Source organism: Felis catus, chromosome B1 (assembly GCF_018350175.1).
Source record: "Felis catus isolate Fca126 chromosome B1, F.catus_Fca126_mat1.0, whole genome shotgun sequence".
Classification (NCBI taxonomy): Eukaryota; Metazoa; Chordata; class Mammalia; order Carnivora; family Felidae; genus Felis; species Felis catus.
In genome coordinates, this window is record NC_058371.1 from 144,585,583 (window position 1) to 144,612,855 (window position 27,273).

The 27,273-nt window shown below is 40.7% G+C and overlaps 1 long non-coding RNA gene across 1 annotated transcript; it reads left to right on the plus strand.

The window, feature by feature from the left end:
• The first annotated feature begins 359 nt into the window (after positions 1-359).
• Positions 360-25,488, plus strand: LOC123385036. The gene is made up of 4 exons (XR_006597007.1): positions 360-435; positions 547-601; positions 20,732-20,837; positions 24,705-25,488. It is a non-coding gene; the product is annotated as an uncharacterized LOC123385036 (long non-coding RNA).
• The last annotated feature ends 1,785 nt before the right edge of the window (positions 25,489-27,273 follow it).

A 27,273-nucleotide genomic window follows, 5' to 3' on the forward strand; every position in this document is an offset into this window, starting at 1 on the left:
GCCTGCCCCCGCCAAACCCCTCCCACCCGGGCCCCGCGGCGCTGACAAGGCCACCCCCTGGCCTCCCCTCTCCCGGCGCGCTCGGGTCCCGGGAGCCCCGGCCCAGGGCGGCCTCTGCTGGACAGACTCGAGTTTTGAAAAGGTTTAAGAGTCTAGCACGGTGCTGGGAACTAAACGGATGCTGAGTGTGAGCAGATCTCTGCTCTGGGGAGTTCATCTCAACTTTTCTCATGAATGCTTACAACAGGTGACCATATGCCACCTTAGGCGTCAACCCGAGGAGCCAAGACCCCACTATTGCGTAAGAGAATACACATTACTTTCCTGCGTGCAGGTTACACCCTCATGCACATTCAACCCCACTGCACTTCCTGCTGCCTGAGCCAGGACGTCTTTTATCCTATTCAGCTTCTTACCAGAGGAAATAACACTAAGGTCAGGTAACAGTGATCATGGGATCACTGAGCCAGGCAATCTCCTAGGTGTGGTATCATGACTCCTTCCAACAATCTTGTGACATAAGATTGCTGCTATTCCATTTTCCAGATGAGAAAACTAAGGCCTAGAGAAGAGAAGTAATGCACTCAAGGTCACATAGCTGGTAAGGGCTGGGACCCCATAATTGAACAGTTTGTGCACCGGGGTTATAAAAACAAAGGCTGACATTTCCTGAGTGATTGCTGTGTGCTGGGCAACTGTGCTGCACAGATACTAACTGTGTGAATTCTCACAACAGTCCCTTGAGGTGGGCACTATTATATCTTCGTTTTCAGGGGAGGAAGTGGAAGTACAGGGAGGTTTAAGTACTTGTCCAAGATCACACAACTAGCTAATGGTATGGGTAGGATGTACCCGCACCCCCATCCTCTGTACTAAACTTGGTTTTCAAACCCCAAGGTTTCTGTATGTTCTGTATGATCAAAGCTGACCTTGCACTTAATCTTCCCCACCACCTTAGACTTGCTTGTTTCTCACACCTCTATCAGACCAGATGCCAGATCATCTCTAATATCTCTGTTGTTATGAGCCTGCTGGTCCCCTAGTCACCAGAGCTGGAAAGCGGCTGGAATTAATGAGCCTTCCTAAAGAATTAATTTGCTCAGGACCATTAGTAGCGCTGGGGAGCAGCTTTCTTTTCCTGTGGCTTCTTTTTCCTGTACTCAGGTTTCATTTTCTCACTTGTTTGGGTCTTATCACGGTATCTGTGATGACGTGCATTCCTCTGCCTGACCCCACCGTTACCACTCGTGCAGCTGGTCACGCCTTCCACAACCAGATGCAACTGGGCTCAGAGGTTTGATGGTTTGTTTTGTTTTACTGGGATCTTTTTTCTTGGTTAATTGATTGATCCTTGTTGGAATGAGAAGTAAAAGATACCACAACCAGGTGCCTATCCTCTTTCCTCCTCCCTAGCCAGAGAACCTGTAAATTCAATTTGTTAAACATGTTTTCTGAGTGCTCTTGACCTTGAGGTTTTTCCAGTTTCTGGTGCTCTCTACATGATTATGAAAAATTTCCGCATCGGCGCTGTGGTTGTCTTGGGGGCAAGGATCATACACAGGTGAATTTTATATGTAAAATAAAACGTGTATATTTGTATATACATATTTCTTCATCTTATTTATATATAAAATTTATATCAGGCAATGATGCCTTTCAAGGAGGGCCATTTCAGTAACTAACTCTATGATAGAAATAAATGTTTTTCAAAATCCCTGTACAGAGAAAAATATTCGATTGGATTTCAGCAAAACTTTAACGGAAACTCTCTGGGGCACAAAGCATGTGTGACTCCAGCTTTGATATCTAAGATGATGGTTTGGTACCCAAAGGATGGTGATTCCCACGTCGGAATCAGTTAAAATTTCCAAAGCTTTTCATTGTATACAGAATAGAGTTGAAAATGGTTTCGTTCACTAAAATCAGTCATTTTTATTAATGGTTAAAACTTGTAATTTATTATTTGGTGAAAACATATTTGATCACTTACTAGATGCCAGACCTCATGCAAGGCTGTGGGAATGTAATAGGTTGTAAGAGTCAGGGTAGGCCAGGTTATGCTGCTGTAATAACCCACCCTAAAGTCTCAGAGGCTTAAGCAATAATGATTTATTTCATGCTCATTAACGTCTGCTATAAATCCAGGTCGTTTCCCAGAGTAGCTATCCTCTACATCTGGGAACTCAGTGCTATACCTTCATGTCAAATCCTGCTTCCACAGTCACCGAGATAGAGAAAGGGAGAAGCGGAGACTTAAGTGAAGCCTTTCCATCTTCTACCTGGAAGTCGCATGCAGTTCTGCTCATATTTCGTTGGTTAAAGCAAGTCATTGGCCATGCTCAACTTCAGGAAAGCAGGAAAGCACAATCTTCTTCTTTGCCCAGATGGAGAGGAGAGCTAGAGAGCAGGGGACAGTTGTGATGTGTGCCACAGTGCTTCATTGTCTCTGCCATCAGGAGCTTATGTTCTTATCTTATGTTCTGGTAGTGGAAAGTCAAACATCGAATGAACAATCATAAAAATACATGCAATAACTTATTGTATTAAAAATGGCGGGGAGGGGCGCCTGGGTGGCTCAGTCGGTTGAGCGGCCGACTTCGGCTCAGGTCATGATCTTGCAGTCCGTGAGTTCGAGCCCCGCGTCGGGCACTGTGCTGACAGCTCGGAGCCTGGAGCCTGTTTCAGATTCTGTGTCTCCCTCTCTCTGACCCTCCCCGTTCATGCTCTGTCTCTCTCTGTCTCAAAAATAAATAAACGTTAAAAAAAAAAATTAAAAAAAAATGGCGGAGAGACAAGAGAAATGGGTGAACTGTTTTTAATTTTTTTCTTTAAATAAATAGAATTTTTAAAGAGTTTTGAAATATATGCAGTAGCTTATTATATTAAATTCTATAAATAATAATACCCACTAACATTTATGGAACTTCTGCTATGTATTAGGAATTGTTCCAGGCGTTTTATGTACTACGTTTAAACTTTGTACTGCATAAGGTTATATGAACTTCACAAATAAAGAGACTGAGAGATACTAAAAGAGACTGTATGTGTGAAGGAAACCAAAAGATGCTATGAGATATTCCACCAGGGGGACGTGGACTCCTCAGTGGGTCCAGGAATGGAATTTGCATGCAACTCTTGAGTCACGTCTTATAGCAAAAGCCAGTTTCTTCATAGAATTCTCTTAGTCCCTTTATAATACTCCAGTGGGATAAAATCTAAGATAAATCTGCCTTTTACTGACTTCCACTATTTTTTGATCACTGTTAAAATGAATTTCTAAGGTTGTAGGCTTTCAACATCTTATAAAAAATTGCCCTTGGTTGACTGAGTTTTCAACATCCTGAATTTATTATAATTTACAGATAATATCAAATAATATAGTTAGGTAATACAGAAGTGTTAGCTTTGGGCCCTTGGATTCTTCCCGGCCTGGGAGAGACAGAATAACTTGGTTGAGAGAGCGGGGTGAGGCAGTACGTGCAATGGTTCGAGGCTGGGTTCTGATGTCTATCTAGCCCATGGTCCCCGAAGGCTGGATTCTCATCTGCTTTCTACCATCTACTAACTGAGTGACTCTAATTACTTGGCACCCCTATATCTTAGTTTCCTCCTGGCATTATTGGGAAAAGTAAATGGATTATATAGGTAAAAAAGTCTGCATGTTCTCAGTGCGGATCAATGTTATCTATTATTAGAGGAGAAACTTTGGGGGGGGTGCATTAAAAAACATTTGTGGATCTAAAGTCCAAGAGCAAAACGTTACTGCCTGCTACGTTTATTTCTTCACACATTCAGCTGTGGACTGGGCTTCTGCCTTCAGTAATCCCACGCTGCTACAACTGGGTTGCAGGGGAAAGGCTCTTAACCTTCTGTGACAGCCCCTCCCCACCTCACCCTCTTCCCCAAAGGCAGGAATGCAGCAGCCTCCAGACACTGATAGCTTTTGTCCCGGTTTTATTTCTTTTCTCAAATTGCATTGCAAAAAACGTCTCCATGGGCTCTGCTACGTTTCCTCACATCGCTTTGCTTTTCTCTTCTCAACTCCCGATTTCCTCTTTTTAAATATTAATGACAGAAAAGAGTAAAAGCAGTTATGCAATATGTGTAAAAGTGTAAATTTGGAACTTTGCCAAGAAATATTTGCTTGAACAAGAGCGATTTTAAAAGGGCGAGATGAACCATGATTACTTCCCTCATTTAAATACAATTGTTTGAAGCCACTTGGGCTCTTTGAGGACACAAAACCACATGTCACTAATTTTTATTTTAATTAAGGAGGAAGCCCTTAAAATATTTCAGGAAGACACTGGCTTCTTGGAGGTGATGCACATAATGAGACCGCTTATTTAAACAAGTCTAAAAACGTGATTGAGTTGATGCTGGAGACCTGGATTATTAAATAGAAGTAAAAGATAAGTCACATATGTAGTTTAAAAATTTCTAGAAGTCTGATTTTAAAAAAGGAGAAAGAGGTGAAATTAATTTATTAAATGTGTTTAATAATATGCTTTATTTAACTTAATATCTCTAAAATATCATTTTACACGTAGTGAATATAAACATGTTAATGAGATATTTTACATTCTTTTTTTCGTCCTAAGCCTTCAAAACCCAGTGTGTATTTTATACGTACATAACATCTCAATTCAGACCGGGTGCACTTTGAAAATTCAATAACCTGGAGTGGCTAGCAGTTATCGTAATGGGCAGTGTGGTATAGAACATTGATTGGCCCCGCGCATTACCTCATGATATATCCTGTGAAAGTATGAAGCAGTGCTTGTGGGACTTTCTTAACTGACAGTGGAGTAGTTAGAAGTCTAGGATTTGCTTATTGCATGGCCTCTAACCCTCATTAACCTCTCGACTCTCAGTTTCCCCTTCTGTGAAATGGAGATTATGCAGGGTGCCTGGATGGCTCAGTTGGTTAAGCATCCAGCTCTTGCTTTAGACCTCACAGTTCATGGTTGGTTTTTTTTTTTTTTTTTCCCCAATGTTTATTCATTTTTGAGAAAGAGAAAGATGGAGTGCAAGCAGGGGAGGTGCAGAGAAAGAGGGAGACACAGAATCCGAAGCAGGCTCCAGGCTCCAGGCTCCAAGCCGTCAGCACAGAGCCTGAGGTGGGGCTCGAACTCACGGTCGGCGAGATCACGACCTGAGCCCAAGTCCGATGCTCAACTGACTGGGCCACCCAGGCGCCCCCACAGTTCGTGGTTTTAAGCCCTGCATCGAACTTGGGATTCTGCTTGGGGATTCTCTCTCCCTCTCTGTCTGCCCTTCCTTGGCACATGCACTCTCTCTCTCAAAATACATACATACATACATACTTATAAAGAAATGGAGATGATGATAATAATAATGATATCTTGCTTCAGAGGATTGTTGTAAGGATTAAATGCACAGAGAGCATTTAGAACAGACCCTAACAGAAGAGAGCCTCAGTAAATGTTAACTGTTACAGTTGGTAGGAATGGTTATGATGATAATGATGAGAAATGATTATTAATAGTAAAATCTTTTCAATTGTTATTGCAGTATTTGCAATAGTAAGTTCCTTACTATTCAGAGGCATTGACCTTGTCGTTTCTGCCTAGAAGTTTATGTACGCATTCAAAGTTTAGAACGACATTTCTCAAACATTTTGGTTTCAGGAACCCCTTACATTCTTAAAATGGATCAAGAACTCCAAAAACTATTTGTTTATGTGGTGGGGGCATTTTCAGGACCCTTTCAGATAATTGTAGCTTGTTTTCTTTTACCTTGCACCAAAACCCAATCAGCGGTCTTTTCTTAAAAGTTAGCAGCAGTGTGGAACGTGAAAGCGTCTCAGTGAAAATTTCATATTGTGTTCCATAAAAATCTGTTGGTCTAGGGGTGCTTGTGGGGCTCTGTGGTTAAGCATCTGACTTTGGCTCAGGTCATTATCTCACAGTTCCTGAGTTCAAGCCCGTGTTGGGCTCTGTGCTGACAGCTCAGAGCCTGGAGCCTGCTTCTAATTCTGTGTTACCCTCTCTCTCTGCCCCTCCCCCTCTTGTGCTCTTCTCTCTCTCTCTTTCTCAAAAATAAATAAACGTTAAATAAATAAATAAATAAATAAATAAATAAATAAATAAATAAATAAAATCTGCTGGTCTATTTTGCACATTATATCTTTTACCCATGTATAATTTTGTTACATCATGCATCGGTCATATAGAAAATATTGGTTCACTGAGTTATGAAGATCTTCCAAATCTTAACACGTTTTGTCATACAACATCAAAAAAATTACATTTATTAATATCTCCACCTATATCATCAGAAAAATCTTTAAATATTAGTAAGCTGTCAAGTTAATGGTGGAGGATACAAGTTTGGCCAAATTCTAATTTTCGCTCAACAGCTTGATTCTTACCATTGGCGCTAATCACTGTCAACTGCATTCCTTGAAGTGACAGCCTCGCGTATGGGGAAGATGTCATACAAATATCCAAGTCTGAATAACCGTAGTTTGTCTGAGTCATTTTTTCAACTAAAACTCGTGTTCCACAAAAACGTGGTTAGTACAGCTTGCAACTTGAATCATCACATGAGTACGTTTCCTTGGGACAATCATCTCATTTTGGTATACGACAAGCATGCCTTGTGCATACGTCCCACTTATTTACATAGACTAGAAAAAAAGATGTGTATTTAAGATGATGATTTGATAATGATTTTTGCTGCTTATTGAAGGACATTTCTAAGCGAAACATGTTTTTTTTCCCCTTTACACTGAGCATGCATGGTGGTGAAGAATATAACGGCTGCAAGTATAACGTGCTGTCACTGCCTTCTGTGACGCTAAGACACCAAAGTTTTACCTACAATTGCTCTGACACTATCAAGGCCTAAGTCAACATCCAGAAAGATTAAATAAAATTAAAAAGGTAAATAGCATCTTCGTGTTATTATGAGGATAGTTTTGACTTTGCAGACCTGACAGAATCTTGGAAACTCCAGGAATTAGTGGACCACACTTTGAGAACTGCTGGTGCAGGGAAATACCTTCAAAGTTTGTTAAGGATGCCGACTGTTTTATCTGTCCAAGGAAGACCTTTTTTTTTTTCCTTTTCCTTTTTTTTTTTTTTTTTTTTTCCGGAGAGATGTTTATTCCCCTTTCGTAAGCGAGTGGCTCGAACGGTGATCACAACTTCCTATAAAGCCTGCCTCTTTTGCAACAGTGATTGGTATAGGGTGGACATCAGACTCTGATTTACTGAATGCACTTTCCAGGATTTTAATACTTGCTACACCAGAAAATGCCACTAAGGGTTGCTCTCTGGAGATGAAATTACGGGGCTCTGGTATTCTGGTAGTCACTCCAGCATGTGGAAAAAAGCTAGTCTGAAGTAGGATACAGAAACCTGACTCTCAGAGAGAAGGAGGAATGGGAGAAAAGAGGTCCGATGGCTTTCCGGTCCCTAGTCACACTTGTCTCTGAGATGTAACCACACCTTTGCCCTCCTTGCCACTCTGAGCATTTCAATAAATTGTCCCTTCCGGTCATGCTAGTTCAAGCTGTGTTTCTGTCATCTGAAACCAAAAGAAATTAGCTCACGCCGAGGGCAGCAAAAGCTAACTTCCAAAGTCATTGAGTGAATGTTCAGTAATAGAGATTGAGGATTGTCTTTTCATTCAGGAAAATTCCAGTCTCAGCTATGAGCTAAAAAAAAAAAAAAAAAAAAATCACAGCAAAACCACACCACTACTAAGTTATTGGATCAATATATGGTGAAACAAGTCAGGATATTCAGCTTCTATTAAAAAAATATGCATGGAACTGAAAGCGGTGAATTCATAAAAGTAAATAAAGTTCACCAATGACACTACAGGCTTAATAATACATTATAAATTCCAATTCCTTCCACAAATAGTTGTAATGAAAAACATAATGAATAACCTTGGTTTTAAATACCTTATATTCTTGGGGCGCCTGGGTGGTGCAGTCGGTTAAGCGTCCGACTTCAGCCAGGTCACGATCTCGTGGTCCGTGAGTTCGAGCCCCGCGTCGGGCTCTGGGCTGATGGCTCAGAGCCTGGAGCCTGTTTCCGATTCTGTGTCTCCCTCTCTCTCTGCCCCTCCCCCGTTCATGCTCTGTCTCTCTCTGTCCCAAAAATAAATAAACGTTGAAAAAAAAAATTAAAAAAAAATACCTTACATTCTCATAATATTTGTAAATTTATCCAACGAAGCCTTTTTTTTTTTTTTTTTCCTTCTACACATGTTTTTGCCACCATCAGTTGTAACACATCTTAATAGATTCTACTTCGGATTGTACTGAGTTCGTGTTTTTTTCATCTTCTTTAAAAATATTCTTGGGGTGCCTGGGTGGCTCAGTTTGTTAAGTGTCCGACTTCGGCTCAGGTCATTATCTAATGGTTCATGAGTTCAGGCCCTGCATTGGGCTCTGTGCTGATGGCTCAGAGCCTGAAGCCTGCTTCAGATTCTGTCTCTCCCTCTCTCTCTCTGCCCCTGCCCTGCTTATGCTCTGTCTCTCTAAAATGAACAAACGTTAAAAAAATTAAAGAAAAATATTCTCGACTTTAGTTTTCCTCACACATCTGTAGATGCTGATTTTCCAATCCTTTCAAATTCAGTCAGATAACTACAACTGAGCAGCGTTGATAACGTCTACTGACCCATTAAGAGTCAAGGAAAACCATTAGAAACATCTTCCCAGTTTTTAAGTTGACTAGTGCTGTCACTCCTGATGTCCTCAACACTACCAGCAGTAGAAAGGCTAGCAGTCCAAACCAGTTTATTTTTTCTGGACACTTATTTTTGGCTGCTGCAATCAAATACAATTTAATTAACTCACCATTGGTAAACAATTTTTCTTCCCTGGCTTACAAATGAGCTACTTAGAAAGTTCCTTTGGTTGCAGCTTCATTTTGATTTTTCATTTTCATGGAAAAATTCTATTCTAATGAGGTATTTGTTTTAAATCTTATAATCTTTCTAACTGGGGAATAGTATGTATTGGTAACAGCGTGGTGACTTTCAGTCTGGTTACGTTGAATTCTTTTAGTACAGCAACAGCGTAATGCTTTGCAGTTTCGTTAGATAACAAAAGAATCCACACCTCCTTGTGCTTAAAACGTGTGATACTTAGGGACTACTTTTCATTTTTTTTAATTAAAGTTTTTTTTAGTTAACTTATTTATTTTGGGACAGAGCTAACAGGAGGGGCAGAGACAGAGAGGGAGAGAAAGAGAGAGAGAATCCCAAGCAGGCTTCCACACTGTCATAGTGCAGAGCCTGATGTGGGGCTCCAACTCGCAAACCGCGAGATCATGGCCTGAACCAAAATCGAGAGTGGGACGCTCAACCGACTGAGCCACCCCGGCACCCGTACTTTTCACTTTTTACATTTGTTTTGACATGATGGGTACGCGATAACAATACAAAGAAAATAAAACGTGGCGGTATAGTGATGTGCGTGACACTCCAAATGCTGCCTGGTGGCGACTTCATCCCTGTGATTTGTAGCAGCAGCGTGAAGCCCCGAGAACGCCACGCAGCTTGTCACCACCGCTCCACCAGGCACTGCAGCTGGAGTGTGAAAGAGCTGTAGGCAGCACGTCAGCACACAAGTACAGCTGTGTCCCAATAAAACTTCAGTTACGGTAAACAATGAAATGTGAACTTCATACGATTTTCTTATGTTATGAAATATTTTTGTTTTGATTCCCCCTCCCCCGCCCCCGCTATTCTGACGTCACAGGCAATACAAAAACAGATCTGGCCTCCTGGCCATAGTTGCCGACCTCTGCTGTAGCAAGGCTGTGCGTTGGATTCTGCTAGGTCTCTGGGATTCATTCCAACCTAAAACAACTTCAGATTATCAGCCTGGAGTGCCTTGAACTTGATAATGCATATTCATACTCCAAATCCATGTGAGGTTACGGCTAGGGTTCTGACTTATGAGGGAGACTATTTTCCTAATTATTATTTTTTTTCTTTTTTCACATGGAGCTGAGCAGAGTCTCTGATAGACAAGTTACCTTTTGTGTTTCTCTTTTCCAACAGGTATATTTTCTTCTAGCCTATTTCTTTTTCTTTTCTTTTTCTTTTTTAATTTTTTTTAATATTTATTTTTGAGACAGAGAGAGACAGAACATGAACAGGGGAGGGGCAGAGAGAGAGGGAGACACAGAATCTGAAACAGGCTCCAGGCTCTGAGCTGTCAGCACAGAGCTCGACGCAGGGCTTGAACTCACGCATCATGAGATCATGACCTGAGCCGAAGTCGGCCGCTTAACCGACTGAGCCACCCAGGCGCCCCCTCTTTTTATTTTTTTAACATTTATTTATGTTTTGAGAGAGAGAGAGACAGAACGTGAGCGGGGGAGGGGCAGAGAGAGAGGGAGACACAATCTGAAGCAGGCTCCAGGCTCTGTCAGCCCAGAACCCGCTGCGGGGCTCAAACTCACTTACCGCGAGATCATGACCTGAGCTGAAGTCAGAGGCTTAACCCACTGAGCCATCCAGGCGCTCCTATTCTAGCCTATTTCTTTATTAAAATTGTAGTCATCCTTCAAGGGCCCTTGCAATATGTCAGAAATCTAATCCCATTACTCATGCAAGAAATCTAATCCCCAATTTATGCAAGTCAAGCTCTTATCTCTTGGTCCCCATTTGATCATCAAACCTAGGGCCAATATGGCTTTAAGAACTGCTGGGGCGCCTGGGTGGCGCAGTCGGTTAAGCGTCCGACTTCAGCCAGGTCACGATCTCGCGGTCCGTGAGTTCGAGCCCCGCGTCAGGCTCTGGGCTGACAGCTCAGAGCCTGGAGCCTGTTTCCGAGTCTGTGTCTCCCTCTCTCTCTGCCCCTCCCCCGTTCATGCTCTGTCTCTCTCTGTCCCAAAAATAAATAAACGTTGAAAAAAAATTAAAACAAAACTGCAGACTGCTCAAGTTGCATAGAGATCCATTGTCTTTTGGGGGAAGGGATCTTTGCTTTCTTTTGAGTCCAGAAATATATTTATGAAAAATTTGCAGTATTTTATCCAGAGTTTTATAAATTGTTTGCCTCAGGAGGTGTTTTTTTTTTCAGAATAACTAGACTTACACATTTATAGATATGAAAGTCTCTTGTATTTTCTTAGCGCCCACTCCCCTTTTCTAGTTTTAATTCCCTTTACTTTGTCTAACTCGATTTCTATTTTAAACCTTATATCCCATTAAGCTGGTGGAAAACTCTAACCCTAGTCGTTGTGATTTACCCCCAACTTTCTGGATTGTTCCAGGATCTGATGCAATGCTAACATTTAGAGTGGGATGACAGCATCTGGTTGTTGGGTCATCTGTTTTGAAATCCAGTCATTCTCTTCAGCATAGCTGTTCAAATCCAGGGACTCTCTGTCGGGGTGGGGATGTAGGAGAGATTTTACAAAGCTGCCTAGATTCTTATAAAGGTAGTCTTTTCATTACTGAAGTCTTTTCACTCCTCTAGTGGCTTTGCCTAGGACATGCCCTCTGTATTTAGACCTTTGGACCTCTCTGTTCTCATTATGCAAATTACACTCTGAAGTCTTGGGAATTTCTTTCCTGTTTTAGGGAGATCATTTTTCTTTCATGATTCTGGCCTAGATACTTTGCGCTCTATCTAATCTTCTAGTTTTAGCGATTACTCCTTTGGAAAAAAGGCTTGGGAGATTACCCAACTATTTCTAATTTTTGCTCTGCTATAGTCTCTTTGTCTCCGTCCCCTCCTACCCAGCTGGCAACAAAAACTGGATTGATTATTTGAATTGGGGCAAAGGAAGAAAAAAAGTACAGCAATAATTTTATTTTATTTTAAATTTTTTTTAATGTTTATTCATTCTTGAGAGAGATGGAGAGAGAGAGAATGAGAGCACGTGTGTGAGCACACGGGCAGGGAGAGAGGGAGACGCAGAATACAAAGCAGGCTCCAAGCTCTTAGCAGAGCCTGAAGCAGGACTCAAATCCACGAACCGCGAGATCAGGACCTGAGCAGAAGTTGGACGCTTAACCGACTGAGCCACCTAGGCATCTCTACAGCAATAAATTTAAAAGTAGATTAATAGTTTAAAATATTTTCCTGACACATGTTTTAAAGGCGATAGTAGATGAAAGTAGTTCTGATAAAAGCTAATGATGCTTAGGAGAGAGCTGGGGCAGTCAGGATGGAGGGATAAATACAGACTTGACATATATTTTGGAGGCAGAAAGAACAGGACTACTAACTGATAATGTGATGAGGCTGAAGACGAGGTTGGAATCGAGTGTGACCCCCAGATTTCTGTTGGACTATCACTTTGTGGATATTGACCAGTTTGGCCAATCTTGCATCCGTTTGTAAATTCACTTCAGCACTCCTTACCTACCTAGAAATACATGGTTTTGGAGTTGAGTCAGTTGTAACATCTTACTGGTCCCCTCGTTTACTAAGGAGTTAAGTAAAACCTTTGCTATGCATTCATTTTATGAGTCATGACTTTTCCTTTTAAAATTGTTTTTAAAGGATTAATCACAACTTATGATATTATAATGTTTTTAGTTTAAATTTGTTTTTAAAAATGTTTACTTATTTACTTTTGAAGGAGAGAGAGAGAAAGTGAGGGAGGGACAGAGAAAGAGAGAGAGAGAGAATGCCAAGAAGGCTCTGTGTTATCAGCCCCGACTTGGGGCTCTAACTCACAAACCATGAGATCATGACCTGAGCCGAAATCAAGTGTCCGATGTCCAACCAACTGAGCCACCCAGATGCTCTGTCTGTATTCTTGTTAGAATAATTATAATTATAATTATAATTATAATTATAGGGGTGCCTGGATGGCTCAGTCCACTGGGCGTTCAGGTCATGATCTTACAGTTTATGAGTTCCAGCCCCACATCGGGCTCTGTGCTGACAGCTCGGAGCCTGGAGCCTGCTTCGGATTCCGTGTCTCCCTTTCTCTCTGTCTCTCCCCTGCTTGCACCGTCTCTCTCTCTCTCTCTCTCAAAAATAAACATTAAAATTTTTTTTAAAAAGAATAACTATAATTATCATTAGTGTAATGAATTAATATAATTAATAATTTATCAAGGGTGGCAAAAATCTTGACAGCTTTATTGTCCACTGTCTTCATTTCACAGATGAGGAAACTATAGAACAGAGAAGTGAAGTGATGTTACCAAAATTGTCATCGGTTTCAGAGAAAAACCCTCTCCAGCAACTTTTAGTTCAGTGCTTTTTTCATTGTACCCTTTAACTGAGCGTACTTTCTTCACCTTCTTGTTTTTGTGAATGTGGGCAATCCATGAAGCTTGAGATGGGTTGCTTCAGAATGATAAATTTAAGCTCTAACCACTTTCTGTATGCCTTCAGAAAAACAAACAAATAACAAAACAAAACAAAAAACAAACGTGTATCTGGAAAACAGAGGGGAAATTTAACTCTGAGGCTGAGAGGGGAAAAAAAAAGGTCATTCGATATATTTTCATGATATGTAACACTGTTACCACGGCTAACCCAACTGGCTTGGAAACTTATGTCCTTCCCTCTACCGTCTTTCCCTTTGGGTTCTATCATTGCGACTTTTTTGGTTGTTTTGAGCATAAAAATATTCTATTTATTAAAGCTAAAAATGCTGAACCTTTTATATTCAACTTACAATTTTATTCTGTTTGTTAATTCTATAGACCTACGTAGACTATATGGCATTTTGAAAGTTTTTAGGTAATAGCCTCTTATGCAGAACAAGTTAAATATCTTAAGACATTAAATTCCATGGTGAATTTAATGTTTGTATTTCCCTTTTAGGTATTTCTGATGTCAGGCTCCATGAACAAAACCTCTCCGAATTCTTGGATAGTTCTTTTAAGACTAACAAGCTAAGTTTGCAATTAGTGACTCTTTAGTTCCTTTAGATATTCAGATAATATGTAAACTCGAAAACTTTCTATTTAAAATCACCATTTATTTATTTATTTATTTATTTATTTATTTATTTTTAAGTTTATTTATTTATTTTTAAGTTGTTTATTTATTTTGAGACAGACAGAGTGGGGCAGGGACAGAGAGAGAAGAGGAGACAGAGAATCCCAAGTAGGCTCCATGCTGACAGCTGAGGAGCTGGAGGTGGGGCTCATACTCAGGAACAGTGAGATCACGACCTGAGCCTAAATAAAGGGTCAGATGCTTGACCAACTGAGCCACCCAGGTGCCCCTAAAATCACCAATTTAAATGACCGATTTGTGTATTTTGAAAGAGAATTACAAAATGACTATACTAATAGGCCAAATTCTCTAAAGCAGTAGAAGTACACAAAATACAAAATATGTGGAGATTCCTAAACCACAAATATTATTGTTATTTTTGTTATTATTATTATTATTAGTTCATTATAAATATAATTCTCTGACACATGTTTTTATACTTACCTTTAAATCTTCCTGGGATTAAAATATGTTTACCCACTACAGAAACATTTATCAAATCCTAAGGCATTTTAGGGATACCTTCTCACACATATGATGACTGAAGATATTAGCCAAGGTGATGACTGGATTCTTCTGTCAACACCAATTATTAGAAGGACTTCATAATGTAAAGTATTTAGGCTCCCAGTCCATGAAATCCACTTCTCTGCTCTGTTCATGAAAGCCTTCATTCCCATCCAGGTGGCTTGACTGAACCTGGTGTTTCCTTGACTGTTGACATAGTTGTAAATTCTTTAAACTTGACAGACCTTCTTTCAAATGCTTCTGTTTTGTGGAACCGTTCAACTCTTAAAGCTGTAAAAATGACATCCAGTTGAATCTTGGAAATCTGGTGCCTTTGGGTGACTATTTGATCACAAATTTTAAAGTCTAAAGCAATAAATGAGTTTGTTTGAAGGATATAGGCCATCCAAAATTGAAGGAACATTTAAAGGTCAGGCCTCTGGAATCAGGAATCCTCCTGTGAACAGAAGGAACAAAAGGAATAGTTTTTGGCAAGGACAAAGGGGTTCAAGAAGACTTTTCTTCATCCATTTTCAGTTAAGACTACCCACACGGGATTAAAAATCTTAGGTGAATGAGTTCATTGGCCTGCTCTGTGTCAAATGCCATCCCTTAGCCAGCGAGGTCCCAGAAGGAAAACATACCCTAGGACCTGAGAAAAAAATCTGAAACTTGAGAGGCTAATGAAGATGGCCCTACCAGCTTCTGGGGATAACCATTGTTTGGACAGCTCTGATTTCTTTCAAGCCAATGACAATAGTCCCTTTTGGGTAATTGTTGGAATGCCAGTGCTAGTGTAAAACTAATCTCAATATTTAACCAATTTCGATGTTATTACCATTCTAACGGAACTCATGCTAGAAAGCAAACTTGGAGCAGTATAACTTTTCCCCCCAAATTGACTCCCATATCACTTAATCCTTAAAGCAGTAGCAAGTAATCTTTCCGGAAGGAGAGTAAGGTCACATAAATAATAAGGTCAACCCAACTGCCTTTGGCCAAAGAGCATAATAAATTGACTCCTTGAGGCCGAGAGGGTGTCACAAATCACCAGTGACCACATGAGTAACTGCTTCATCACCACATCAGCAACCGTTGGATGGGAGCATCTTGAGAATTCAGGAGAGCAGAAATGGTCCTCTTGGTAGCCACCATCATAGAATTAGCATCACCTACTTTTGATGGTAAGCACTGCACATTTAACTTTTTTTTAATAATTTTTTTAAAATTTATTTTTGAGAGAGATACAGAGAACAAGCAGAGGAGGGTCAGAGAGAGAGAGAGAGAGAGAGAGGGAGAGAGAGCATCCCAAGCAGGCTCCATGCTGTCAGCACAAAGCCCAATGTAGGGCTCGACTCACGAGTTATGAGATCATGACCTGAGCCAAAACCAAGAGTCAGATGCTTAACTGACTGAGCCACTCAGGCACCCCACAGTTAACTTTTTAAATCAACGTGACCTCACAAGAATATTCTCCTTTGGTATTTGCATTAAAATAGGAATCCATTTCCCTATAGTAAATCCAAGGAAAGACTATGATCCTCAACTAATTTGTTTTGACTATTACTTGCAATATTATTTTCTGTTTATTGCACTTGACATTGGGGATACACTTGCTATTATTTAAGTGACATTTTGTGCCTGTAAAACATCCAAAGATATTAACTAGTAATTCTTGGCTTTAGATGTGGCAAGAGTTCACGAAAATCAATTAGAGATCCCTGTATGAGTTCTTCTCCTTGATGCTAAAAAAAACCATACTGAGCTATAGTTTAAAGCCCAGTGCCACCCAATTTTAAATTATTTACACTTTTATATGTTATTGCAAACTGTTTCTGGGTATACAGCCATGCTACATTAGGTTATACTACTGATAATTAAATAAGGGTAGGCTTGGTGATTAGAAGAGAACTTTGTCAGCCAAGGAAATGTTGAAAACACTTAGGTAGTTTTTTGCTGTATGTAAAATTTGACACCCCATTAAATAAAGCTATAACAATAACCCAATAAAGCTGAAACAGCTTCAAGGAGCATAAAGGGAGCTTTCAGGACTTTACTGTTAACAATGCAAAATGTCAGTATGAGAAAGGCCTTAATAGGGCCATGATTTCACATGCAAGATTGACTAGCAATGTGCGGATCAGAGAATTTGGGCTTCTGTGTTTTTGGTAGGGAGGGTTGTTTCGGCTTGAACTATCTATCTGGGTTGGCCTGATCGTATGTTTGTGCTAGTTACATTTTAGACATCCACTAAGAATCTGGACTCTCTTTTTCACATGTTGTACTGTCACTGCAGGGAGGATGCCGAGACAAGGACTCCATTTCCCAGCACCTCTGCCTCCAGATACAGCAGATGATTAATCCCTGTGAATGGAGTGTGATCAGAAGTGATCTGTGTTCCTTCCAAGCTGAGACTTTTAAAACATAGACGAGGCGGCTCTAACGCTCCCTTTTCTCCCTTCCCAGGACAGAGGGAGCCTGGGTCTGACTCGCCATGGAGGAGAACCCCTCTCCCCAGCCACGAATACCTGCATTAAAGTATTATGTGAGAAAGCCAAGAACTTCTATTGTATTAAGCTGTTATGATTATGATGTTTTTGTTATCAAGGCTAGTGTTGCTTTGATTAAATATAGTATCTTTAGCAGGATACTTGTGCGACCGTCTCCTTTAATTGGTCCTATCCATCCGTTCATTCGACAAATACTTATTGTCTATTATGTGCTAGCAGTATGCTGGGCATACGTAATGAAGACATAGGCTGGATATTCTGTTGTTTGTAGTGTAAGGGGTGGATTCCTTGCAATGGATTGGGGGAAGAAAGAGGAGAAGACAGGTCTTTAGAAAAAGTCAGTTGTGGGAAGAGTGCAAGGAGAACTACAGCTGCTAGGAGAACATGTATGCAGGGGAACCTCATCTAATTAGGGAGTCAGGAAGGCCTTTCCATCAAAGTGGCCTCGGAGCTTAAGTTAGAAATGTGGGTAGGAATGAACCTGACAAAGGCTGGCAAGTAAGGGATGGAGGCAGAGGTGGGAAGCCCAGAGAGCGTTCTAAGCAAAGACAGCACTGTGTGAGAGCCTTTCGAGTAAGGAAAAAGGCATGGCATTTAACAACCAAAAGGAGATAATGGCTAAGCTATTATTTTATGTGTAGTGTTTTTAAATTTTTTTTTTCAACGTTTATTTATTTTTGTGACAGAGAGAGACAGAGCATGAACAGGGGAGGGGCAGAGAGAGAGGGAGACACAGAATCTGAAACAGGCTCCAGGCTCTGAGCCATCAGCCCAGAGCCTGACGCGGGGCTCGAACTCACCGACCGCGAGATCGTGACCTGGCTGAAGTCGGACGCTTAACCGACTGCACCACCCAGGCGCCCCAGTGTGTAGTGTTTTTAAATAGACAAATTACAGCACTAACATTTTCCAAGGTGTTTCACAGGATGACCCATTCTCGTCAAACATCGGTAACCTAATCAGAGTAGTTGGTATGGCCTGATTAGCTGTGTCTTTCTTTTGTAAACTGTACTATTACTGTGTCAGACTAGGAACAAGGCAGCTAATTATGAGCAGACTTTCAGCAGCTGTCTTTTATTGGTGTGGCAAAGATGCATCTCTGATTCTCCAGCAGCGTCTGTTTTAAATATTTTGTCTTGGGGCGCCTGGGTGGCTCAGTCAGTTGGGCGTCCGACTTCGGCTCAGGTCACGATCTCGTGGTCCATGAGTTGGAGCCCCGCGTCGGGCTCTGGGCTGATGGCTCAGAGCCTGGAGCCTGCTTCCGATTCTGTGTCTCCCTCTCTCTCTGCCCCTCCCCCGTTCATGCTCTGTCTCTCTCTGTCTCAAAAATAAATAAAACGTTAAAAAAATTTTTTAAATATTTTGTCTTGTTTTTTCATAGACATGCACCTTTAAGTCAGAACCCAAATTGGTGAGGCCATGTTGATTCCACTTTATTATTTTTCCTCTGGCCTCCTCCTTTCCTACTCTTTCTCCTCCTCTTCCTTCCTTCCTTGCTCTCTTCAGTTATTATATTCCTCTGAGTAAAAATTATAGGCAAACACCAAAAGTACCGCGTTGTGTATCTGTAGGAACTCATGAAGAACAAAAAACAGTTAACAGTGATCCACGGAAGCTCCTGTCTCACCTAGTGGCTAGTATCCGGGAGCCTTGGATAATTGTGTACTAGAAATATTTATCATATCAAAAATACTTCTTGAAATGCCCCCCGCCACCGCCTCCCCAGACATTGATTTCCTCCTGTAGAAAACAGGCACAGAATCCAAGGGGGAAGCAAATCAATTCGGCAAACATCGGCACTGACTCATACTATAGCTTTCAAACCTATAAAAGCGCAAAGCAGCTGAAAGATTTGTCTCTCAGAGGAGAGTCAAGATGAATTTTATTAGACCTGGATTAGGTTGAGTTAACCCGAGAGAAACCAGTTGAATACCTATCGGCCCAAGAGAATTACTCACTAGAGAGGTCTCCCCATTCCCCCCGGTCCTTTGTGGATCATAAACCCAACACTTATAACAGCTACCAGTGATCACATTCCCATGACGTTTGGGTTTCCGTTAAATTTTTTGTCTCCAACAACACAGGTTGGTTACCTAGCACTGAACGGGTCTGGCTAGTTTCCTGCTGCAGCCCCGGTCAAGAACAGGCTGAGGGTCAGTGACAGGGTGAGGACATCTGTTGCTGTAATTACTACTTTCAGGCAATGAAATTATTTTAACATTGGATATGTTAAAAATGACCTGTTTGGTCGTTATTATTTCAGGCTTGTAGATGAAGAAATTTAGAGCTCGGAGAGTTTAAATGGCTTTCCCCAGTCACACATCTAATGAGTGACAGAACTCAGAAATTTCCCAAGCCCCTCTCCTCCACGTAAGCACCGCTGCTTCCTAAAGCTGCCGTTCGCCAAGGGCCCCATGTCACTGTCAAGTGCTTTAGACATCTGCAACCTGGTTGAATTCCTCCTCACCTGGGCTTGCAAGAACCAATATGAGCCGAGGCAGCTGGTCCCCTGCCAGCTTTGGAGTAACTTCCCTCTCCAGCAGGTCCCTTTGCTGCATTCCATGACCCAAACCAGCCTGGCTTTTTAACCGAATAACTTTTTTTTTTTTTCAATTTGGATATTTTAGGTTTCTCCTGCTGAGATTTGGCAACTCAGCTTTTGCTTCAGCTTCTTGGCTCCCAAGACCCCTGGTTCCGGCTTTCCAGCCCTGCAGTTCTTTTTTTTTTTTTTTTAATTTTTAAAAATGTTTAGTTTTGAGAGAGAGAGAGAGAGAAAGAGAGAGACAGAGTGAGAGTGGGGGAGGGGCAGAAAGAGAGGGAGACACAGAATCCCAAGCAGGCTCCAGGCTCTGAGCTGTCAGCACAGAGCCCAATAAGGGGCTCAAACTCGCGAACAGCGAGATCATGACCTGAGCCAACGTCGGACACTTAACCGACTGAGCCACCCAGGTCTCCCTCCAACCCTGCAGTTCTACTTGGTCCCTTCCCTGCAAGAGAGCAACAGCAGGTTGGCACAATAGAGGAGGAATGAGCTAGGAGTCAAGGTGCTTCATCTTCGCAGGGATCCACTTGTTATTTGTAAAAGGAGAATAATGGTAACAATAATCATAGCCACTTTATAAGATCATTTGGAGGGTTAAAGAGGTGATAATTTTAAGTGGGTCCAGCACACAGCAGGCACTCAATAAATATTATTAGAATCACATAAAGAAGTTTACCTTTTCAAGGCGCTTGGAACATACTAAACTTTACACAAACGTGAGCTATTAATCAAACTTTGGGGGCCAAAAGAGACCTTTGAGGTTACCAAGTTCATTTCTGTTTTGTTATACTGGGAAATATTGTTTAAAGATAGTGACACTTTGTACTTCCTTGTTTTATTTCGTAATTACAGTAAGAACATGCTTATATTGTTGAAGAGTGTGCATATTATAGGAAAAAAATCCTACCAACTTATAAACGTCTATTTACAATAAATGCACCAGGAATCAGCCACCTTATTAGGAACTATCCCTTTGCTCACATCTTTGAAGATCAAAATCACATGGAATTTCACACTGTCATGCTATTTTACTTTAAGCACAGCACGTCATTTTGATACTAAGTCCTCTTTTATTTAGGCTAGTGAGATTTGGAGAACTGCTCAATATTAGTAAAAATTCTAATGAATGGCTCAGAAAAGCAGATATTTTGGCAATGATGCGATCAAGATGGCAGCATAAGTTGTTTCTGACTTCTGTCCCCGCAGTGGGCAGCGACCAGCCATTGACAAGACGCCGCTGTGAAAATCTCAGAACATGGGTGAGGCTGGAGCACCCTCCTGGACCCTAGGGACCAGAGACAGTATTAGAAGGGTAAGAGGAATGCTGCACTCTGAGCATGTCACCCTCCCCCAGGATGGCACATCTCCATGCTGAGAGGGCCTGTGGGCAACTATGGTTTCTCTGGTGGGAAAAAGAGAACCCAGGGTGGACATGCTGCTCCCCTAGCATTGTGGCTTGCTTCCCTGGAGGCCAATCAGGTGTGGCTTTGTGGGGATCACGGGGAATCCGGCTTGACCACCAGAGATTAGATTGGTTACAGAGAAAGGGGACGGGGTTTACAGAAAAAAAGGCCACGTATGCTAAGTCCAGAGCTAACATCATAATCAGTGATGGAAGGTTGAAAGCTTTGCATCTAAGATCAGGAACAAGACAAGGTACTCACTCTCACCGTTCTTGTTCTTTTTCTTTTTCTTTAAAAAATGGTTTTTTTTTTTTTAATGTTTATTCATTTTTGAGACAGAGAGAGACAGAGCATGAACGGGGGAAGGTCAGAGAGAGAGGGAGACACAGAATCGGAAACAGGCTCCAGGCTCTGAGCTGTCAGCACAGAGCCCGACGCAGGGCTGGAACTCATGGACTGTGAGATCATGACCTGAGCTGAAGTTGGACGCCCAACCAACTGAGCCACGCAGGCTCCCCAATTCTTTTTCTTTTTCTTTGTTTTGCTAGAGAGATAGAGAGTAAGTGGAGGAGGGGCAGAGAGAAAGGGAGACAGAATCCAAAGCAGGGTTTGTGCTGTCAGCCCAGACCCCAACCCAGGCTGGAATCAAAAAACCGTGAGATCGTGACCTGAGCTGAAATCAAGAGTCTGTCGCTTAACCGACTGAGCAACCCAGGTGCCTCCTCCCCCTCCCCGCTCCCACTCTCACGGTTCCTATTCAGTATAGCATTGGAAGTTCTAGTCAGGGCAATAAGAAGAAGAAATAAAAGGAATCAGTCAGAAAGGAAGTGAAATTGTTTCTATTTTAAGGTGACATGAGGGGAACCTGGGTGGCTCAGTTAGTTAAGCCTCTGACTTCAGCTCAGGTCATGATCTTATGGTTCGTGAGTTCCAGCCCTGAATTGGTCTCTGTGCTGACAGTTCGGAGCGTGGAACCTGCTTTGGGTTCTGTGTCTTCCTCTCTCTCTGCCCTCCCCTGCTTGTGCTCTGTCTCTCTCAAAAATAAACCTTAAAACAAATTAAAAAAAAAAAAAGATGACATGATTTTATATATGGAAAGTTCTCAAGACTGAACCAAAAACCTGTTAGGTATGATTAATTAATTCAGTAGTTGCATAATACAAAATGAACATAGAAAAATCAGTACCATTTCTATATATTTGTAGCAAATTACCTGAAAAAGACACAAAGAAAATCCCATTTACAACAGCATCATAAACAATAAAATATTTAGTAATAAATTAAACCAAGGAGGTGAAAGATCTCTATACTAAAAACTATAAGACATTGGTAAAAGAACTTGGAAGAGGTACAAGTAAATGGAACAATATTCGGTGTTCATAGATTGGAAGAATTAATATTGTTACAATGTCTGTAATGCCTAAAGCCATTTATAGATTCAATGTAATCTCTATCAAGATTCCAATGACATTTTTTAATAGAAATAAAAAAAACTACCCTAAAATTGGTTTGGAACCACAAAAGAGCCCCAAATCTAAAACAATATTGATAAAGGAGAACACAGTTGGAAGCATTACACTTCTTGATTTCAAACTATAGTATAAATCTATAGCAATCAAAACAGTATGGTATTGGCATAAAAACAGACATATAGACCAATGGAACAGAACTGAGAGCCTAGTTTAGTACTAACCCACACATATGTGGCCAGCTAATATTTGACAAGGAAGCCAAGAATACTCAAAGAGAAAAGATAAGTCTTTTCTTTAAATGGTGTTGGGAAAAGCTCCTTGACAATGGTCTTGGCAATTTGTTTTAGATACGGCACTTAAAGCACAAGCAACAAGATAAAAAATAAATATGTGCAACTACATCAAACTAAAAAGCTCTGCACAATCTCAAAAATGATGAACATAACGAAAAGGCAACCCATGAAATGGGAAAATATTTGCAAAACATATATCTGATAAGGGGTTAGTATCCAAAATACATAAAGCACTCATACAACTCAATACCAATAAGCCAAATAATCCAATGAATAAATGGGCAAATGACCTGAATAAATACTTTCCCAAAGCAGATATTCAAATGGCCAACAGGTCCTGGAAAGGATGTTCAGCATCCGTCATCATCAGAGGATTGCAAATCAGAACCAGAATGGGATATTATCTCCCACCTGTTAGGATACTGTCATCAAAATGTCAAGAGATAACAAATGCTGAGAGGCATGTGGAGAAATGGGACCTTTGTGTACCGTTAGTGGGAATGTAAATTGTGGAGTTACTATGGAAAACAACACGGGGGGGTTCCTCAAAAAATTAAAAATAAGGCTACCATATGATCCAGCAATTTCACTCCTGGGTATATATAGAAAGAAAATGAAACTGCTACATCAGAGATATTGGGACCCTCAAATGTATTGCAGCATTATTTACAACAATCAAGATGTGAAAACCATCTATGTGTCCACCGACAACGAATCAATAAAGAAAATGTGATACATATATCACATGGATGGACTTTGAGGGTATTATGCTAGGTGAGATAAGTAAGACAGAGAAAGGCAAATACTATATGATCCTAGTTATATGTGATATCTAAAAAGCTTGAGGAGTGCGTGGGTGACTCAGTTGGTTAAGTTTCCAGCTATTGATTTTGGCTCGGGTCATGATCTCATGATTCCTGGGATTGAGTCTTGTGTCCGGCTCTGTGCTGATAGCACGGAGCCCGCTTGGGATTCTTTCTCCCTCTCTCTCTGTCCCTCCCCTGCTCTCTCTCTCAAAATAAATAAATACACATTTAAGAAAACATTAAAAAAAAACTTGAACTCATAGAAATAGAGAACAGATTGGTGGTTTCTAGACAAGGGGAAGTAAAGGGTGGGAGAGATGGATGAAGGGGGTCAGAGGGTATAAGGTAAATAGATTCTGGGGATGTGATATGCAGCATGGCGGCTATAGTTAATAATACTGTAGAGTATATTTGAAAGTTGCTAAGAGAGGAGATCTTAAAAATTCTCAGGGTAAGAAAAACAATTATAACTATGAAAGATGATGGATGTTAACTAATTGCAGTAATCATTTGGCAATACATATGTATATCAAGTCATTGTGTTATACACTTTTTACCTTATATAATGTTACATGTCAGTTACATTCCGATAAAACTTGAAAACATATAAAACAAGAAAAGTAGGTTTTTAAACCTTCAGATATACACAGTAATTTACTTAGCAAAATACTTCTTTGTGGGTAAATAGCTTCAGTATTTTCCTTATCTGAATTATCAAGTATTCTGAATTTAAGAAACCAGTTAATGAAGTTTTATTATATATTTTCAAATTTCTTTTTGCTGTGACTTCCCCCAGGCAAGCATAACAAGAGATTTAAAAATCAAGACTTAGATTTAATGAATATCATGTTGGATGAACATAATTACTTATAGCCTTAAGGGCCGACCAATCTGGTTTTTATTGCAGTAACTAGAAAAGAACATCTCAAAGATGAAGATCGTCCTTAAAAAACTTCATCTTATCTTGCTCTAACAAATGCTCTTTACAAAATGCCTTCTCTGCTTAAATGTTATGTCTGTGTGCTATAGACAGAATGTTTGTGTCCCTCCAAAATTCATATGTTAAATCCTTATGCCCAGTGTAATGGTTTTAAAAGGTAAGGCCCATGAGAAGTGATTAGGTCATGGGATGAAGCCTTGATGATAGGGATTAATAGCCTTATAAAAGAGACCTTAAGGCTCTCTCCTTCCTTTTGCCGTATGAGAACACAGAGAGAAGACGGCCATCTATTAACCAGGAAGCAGCCCTCACCAGAAGTCAAATCTGCTGACATTTTGATCCAGGACTTCCCAGACTCCAGAACTGTGAGAAAGAAATTTCTGTTGTTTACAAGCCATCACCCTATGTTATTCGGTTATAGCAGCTTTAACAGACAAAGACACTGTGTTACAATAAAATACTTTTTATGAAGGGGTAAAAAAATAGATCTTTAGGCTTTGAGAAGCTATACAGATGGACAGCGACCAGACCATATATGACAACAGAACTTTGACCCACAACCTTGGCATCAACCAGTCCAGAATGGTCAGGATTTGGTCAATTACTGACAATTTCTGTATTTTTTTGCCTTGCTTCCACCCCAGGACCAACTAAGAAAAGCCAATATGCTCCCCAAACCAATTACATATGATGCCTTCCTTCTGGTGAGCCTCTTTCCAGTTTCCCCATATGGGCACCTTCCCAACATATCATACATGAAGCCACGCCTTTTTATTTTCACTATAAAACTTTCACATTCCCTTGCCTGTTTTTAAGTCTTTCCCAAACACAAGTGATGGTGTTGACTCATTTGCTATATGGCAAACTTTGAATAAATAGCCTATGTTGCTCCCATTGGATGGGCTTTGCTTATTTGTGTTTTCTTTGTGGTCCTATCAAGATACAGTGTACGTTGCTCAATGCTGTGGATCCCCACCTTCAACCTGTCACAGTACCCGCAGAGTCCCCTCATGTCTTGCTGCTCATGGCTTGTCAAGTCCACGACAGGATGTTAAGTCAGGACCAGGTCTGAGCTCTGCTTTCTTTGCCTCGGTTATTTATTTACAGATCGGTACACGGGTTTTGTTATTGGTTTCCATTTGTTTGGCATCCTTGGGAGAATCAAGTCCTTTCTTTTCATCCTGTTGTGCTCCCTCCGTGATCTGTTTTGCGTTGTGCTATCTAATAGTGTTATTTGTCATAGATGGAGAACAGAAGTGTGGAACAAAGGCACAGGAATTCCAGCTAGCCTCGTGACTGGGTGAAATTTGAAGTTGTCACTGGCCTGCTGTCCATTTAGATAGATTTTGGCATCAGACACGAATGAAACTTGCTAAGTTTCTCTTTTTGTCTTGACTTTTGGCCAGAAAACTTGGCTTTGATTCAGAGAGAGCCCTGTCTCTAGTTTTCTATCTGCTAGTAGTGGGTGGGGGAAATGCAAATTTTGGGGTCTGCATTCAAAGGTAGACAGCCACAGTAGGTTAGAGACCGAAGACACAAAGAGCATAAGTGTTGTTTGTTTGTTTGTTTGTTTTGTATACTGTTGGCAGCTCTCATTGGACCCTCTAAGTCTAAATCCTCTGCTCTTCCAGGGAAAATTCCTGCATCTTATATGCACTCTCCTTATCTTCATTATTCAGGCTACCGTATTTCTAAATAGCATAACTTCACCAAGGATGATTTGAGCCTTCAATGACCCCTCTGGGGAGCATTTGTCATAGACAAAATTGTTCATTGAGAGGCACCTCAGGAAGGAAAGGAAATAAGATTTCTCAAGGCTGATGGGCAGTATTCTTCATTTTAATGCAGAAGCTTCCAAATCAAATGATCTCTGAAACAAAATAAAGCCTTTATTTAATAAATTGTCCCAGAGGTAATTCATGGAAGTGTAACCCTAAAATCCACAAATTAGACAGAGCCTTGAACCCTCTAAGACTCAATTTACATTCCCTCCCCCATGTTCATGTACAAGTCACAGAGGCAATCTCTAAAATCCTTGCTGAAGACTGATAAAGGTTCATTCCTCCCTTCCCTCAACAGAGACTTCAGAGCACAACACTAGATTCTGATGTTGTAGATAAAAATATGTAGTGATGCAGAGCAACATTGTAACTAAAACAAAGCAAGTTATAGGGATTTATATTAAACAAAATACATCAAAAGTAGTATTTGTAGATGTCGAATATTTCATGAATAAATTCCGAACTCCATTATCAGAAATGGTAATTGTTCTGACATTGTATTTAAATTTAATTACCATTTCATTTTCCGTTATTATAGTAAGAAAACTTGAGATCTACCCTCTTAACAAGTCTTTTAAGTGCATAGTGCAGTATTTTTATGTATTTCTAATCAAATTCTAATTCTTTTTTTTTTAAATCAAATTCTAATTAGAAATTGTTTTTCCAAAAGATTCTTTGGCCAAAGCTAGTGAGCCATTTGACAAACTTAAGCAACAACCAATTAAACCCATTTTTCTAATTTTTAAAAATGTTTATTTATTTATTTTGAGAGAGAGAGAGAGAGAGAGCGAGCCAGGGAGGGGCAGAGAGAGAGAGGGAGAGAGAATCCCAAGCAGGCTCTGTGCCATCAGCACAGAGCTTGACGCAGGGCTTGATGTCACCAACCGTGAGATTATGACCTGAACTGAAATCAAGAGTCGAACACGTAACTGGCTGAGACACCCATGTGCCCCTAAACTAATTTTTCTAATGAACCCTCCCACTTCTCCACCTGTTGCCTCCCTATATAGGGCATGCCCAACCTGAGAAGAAAAAATATTCTCTCCTGATAAA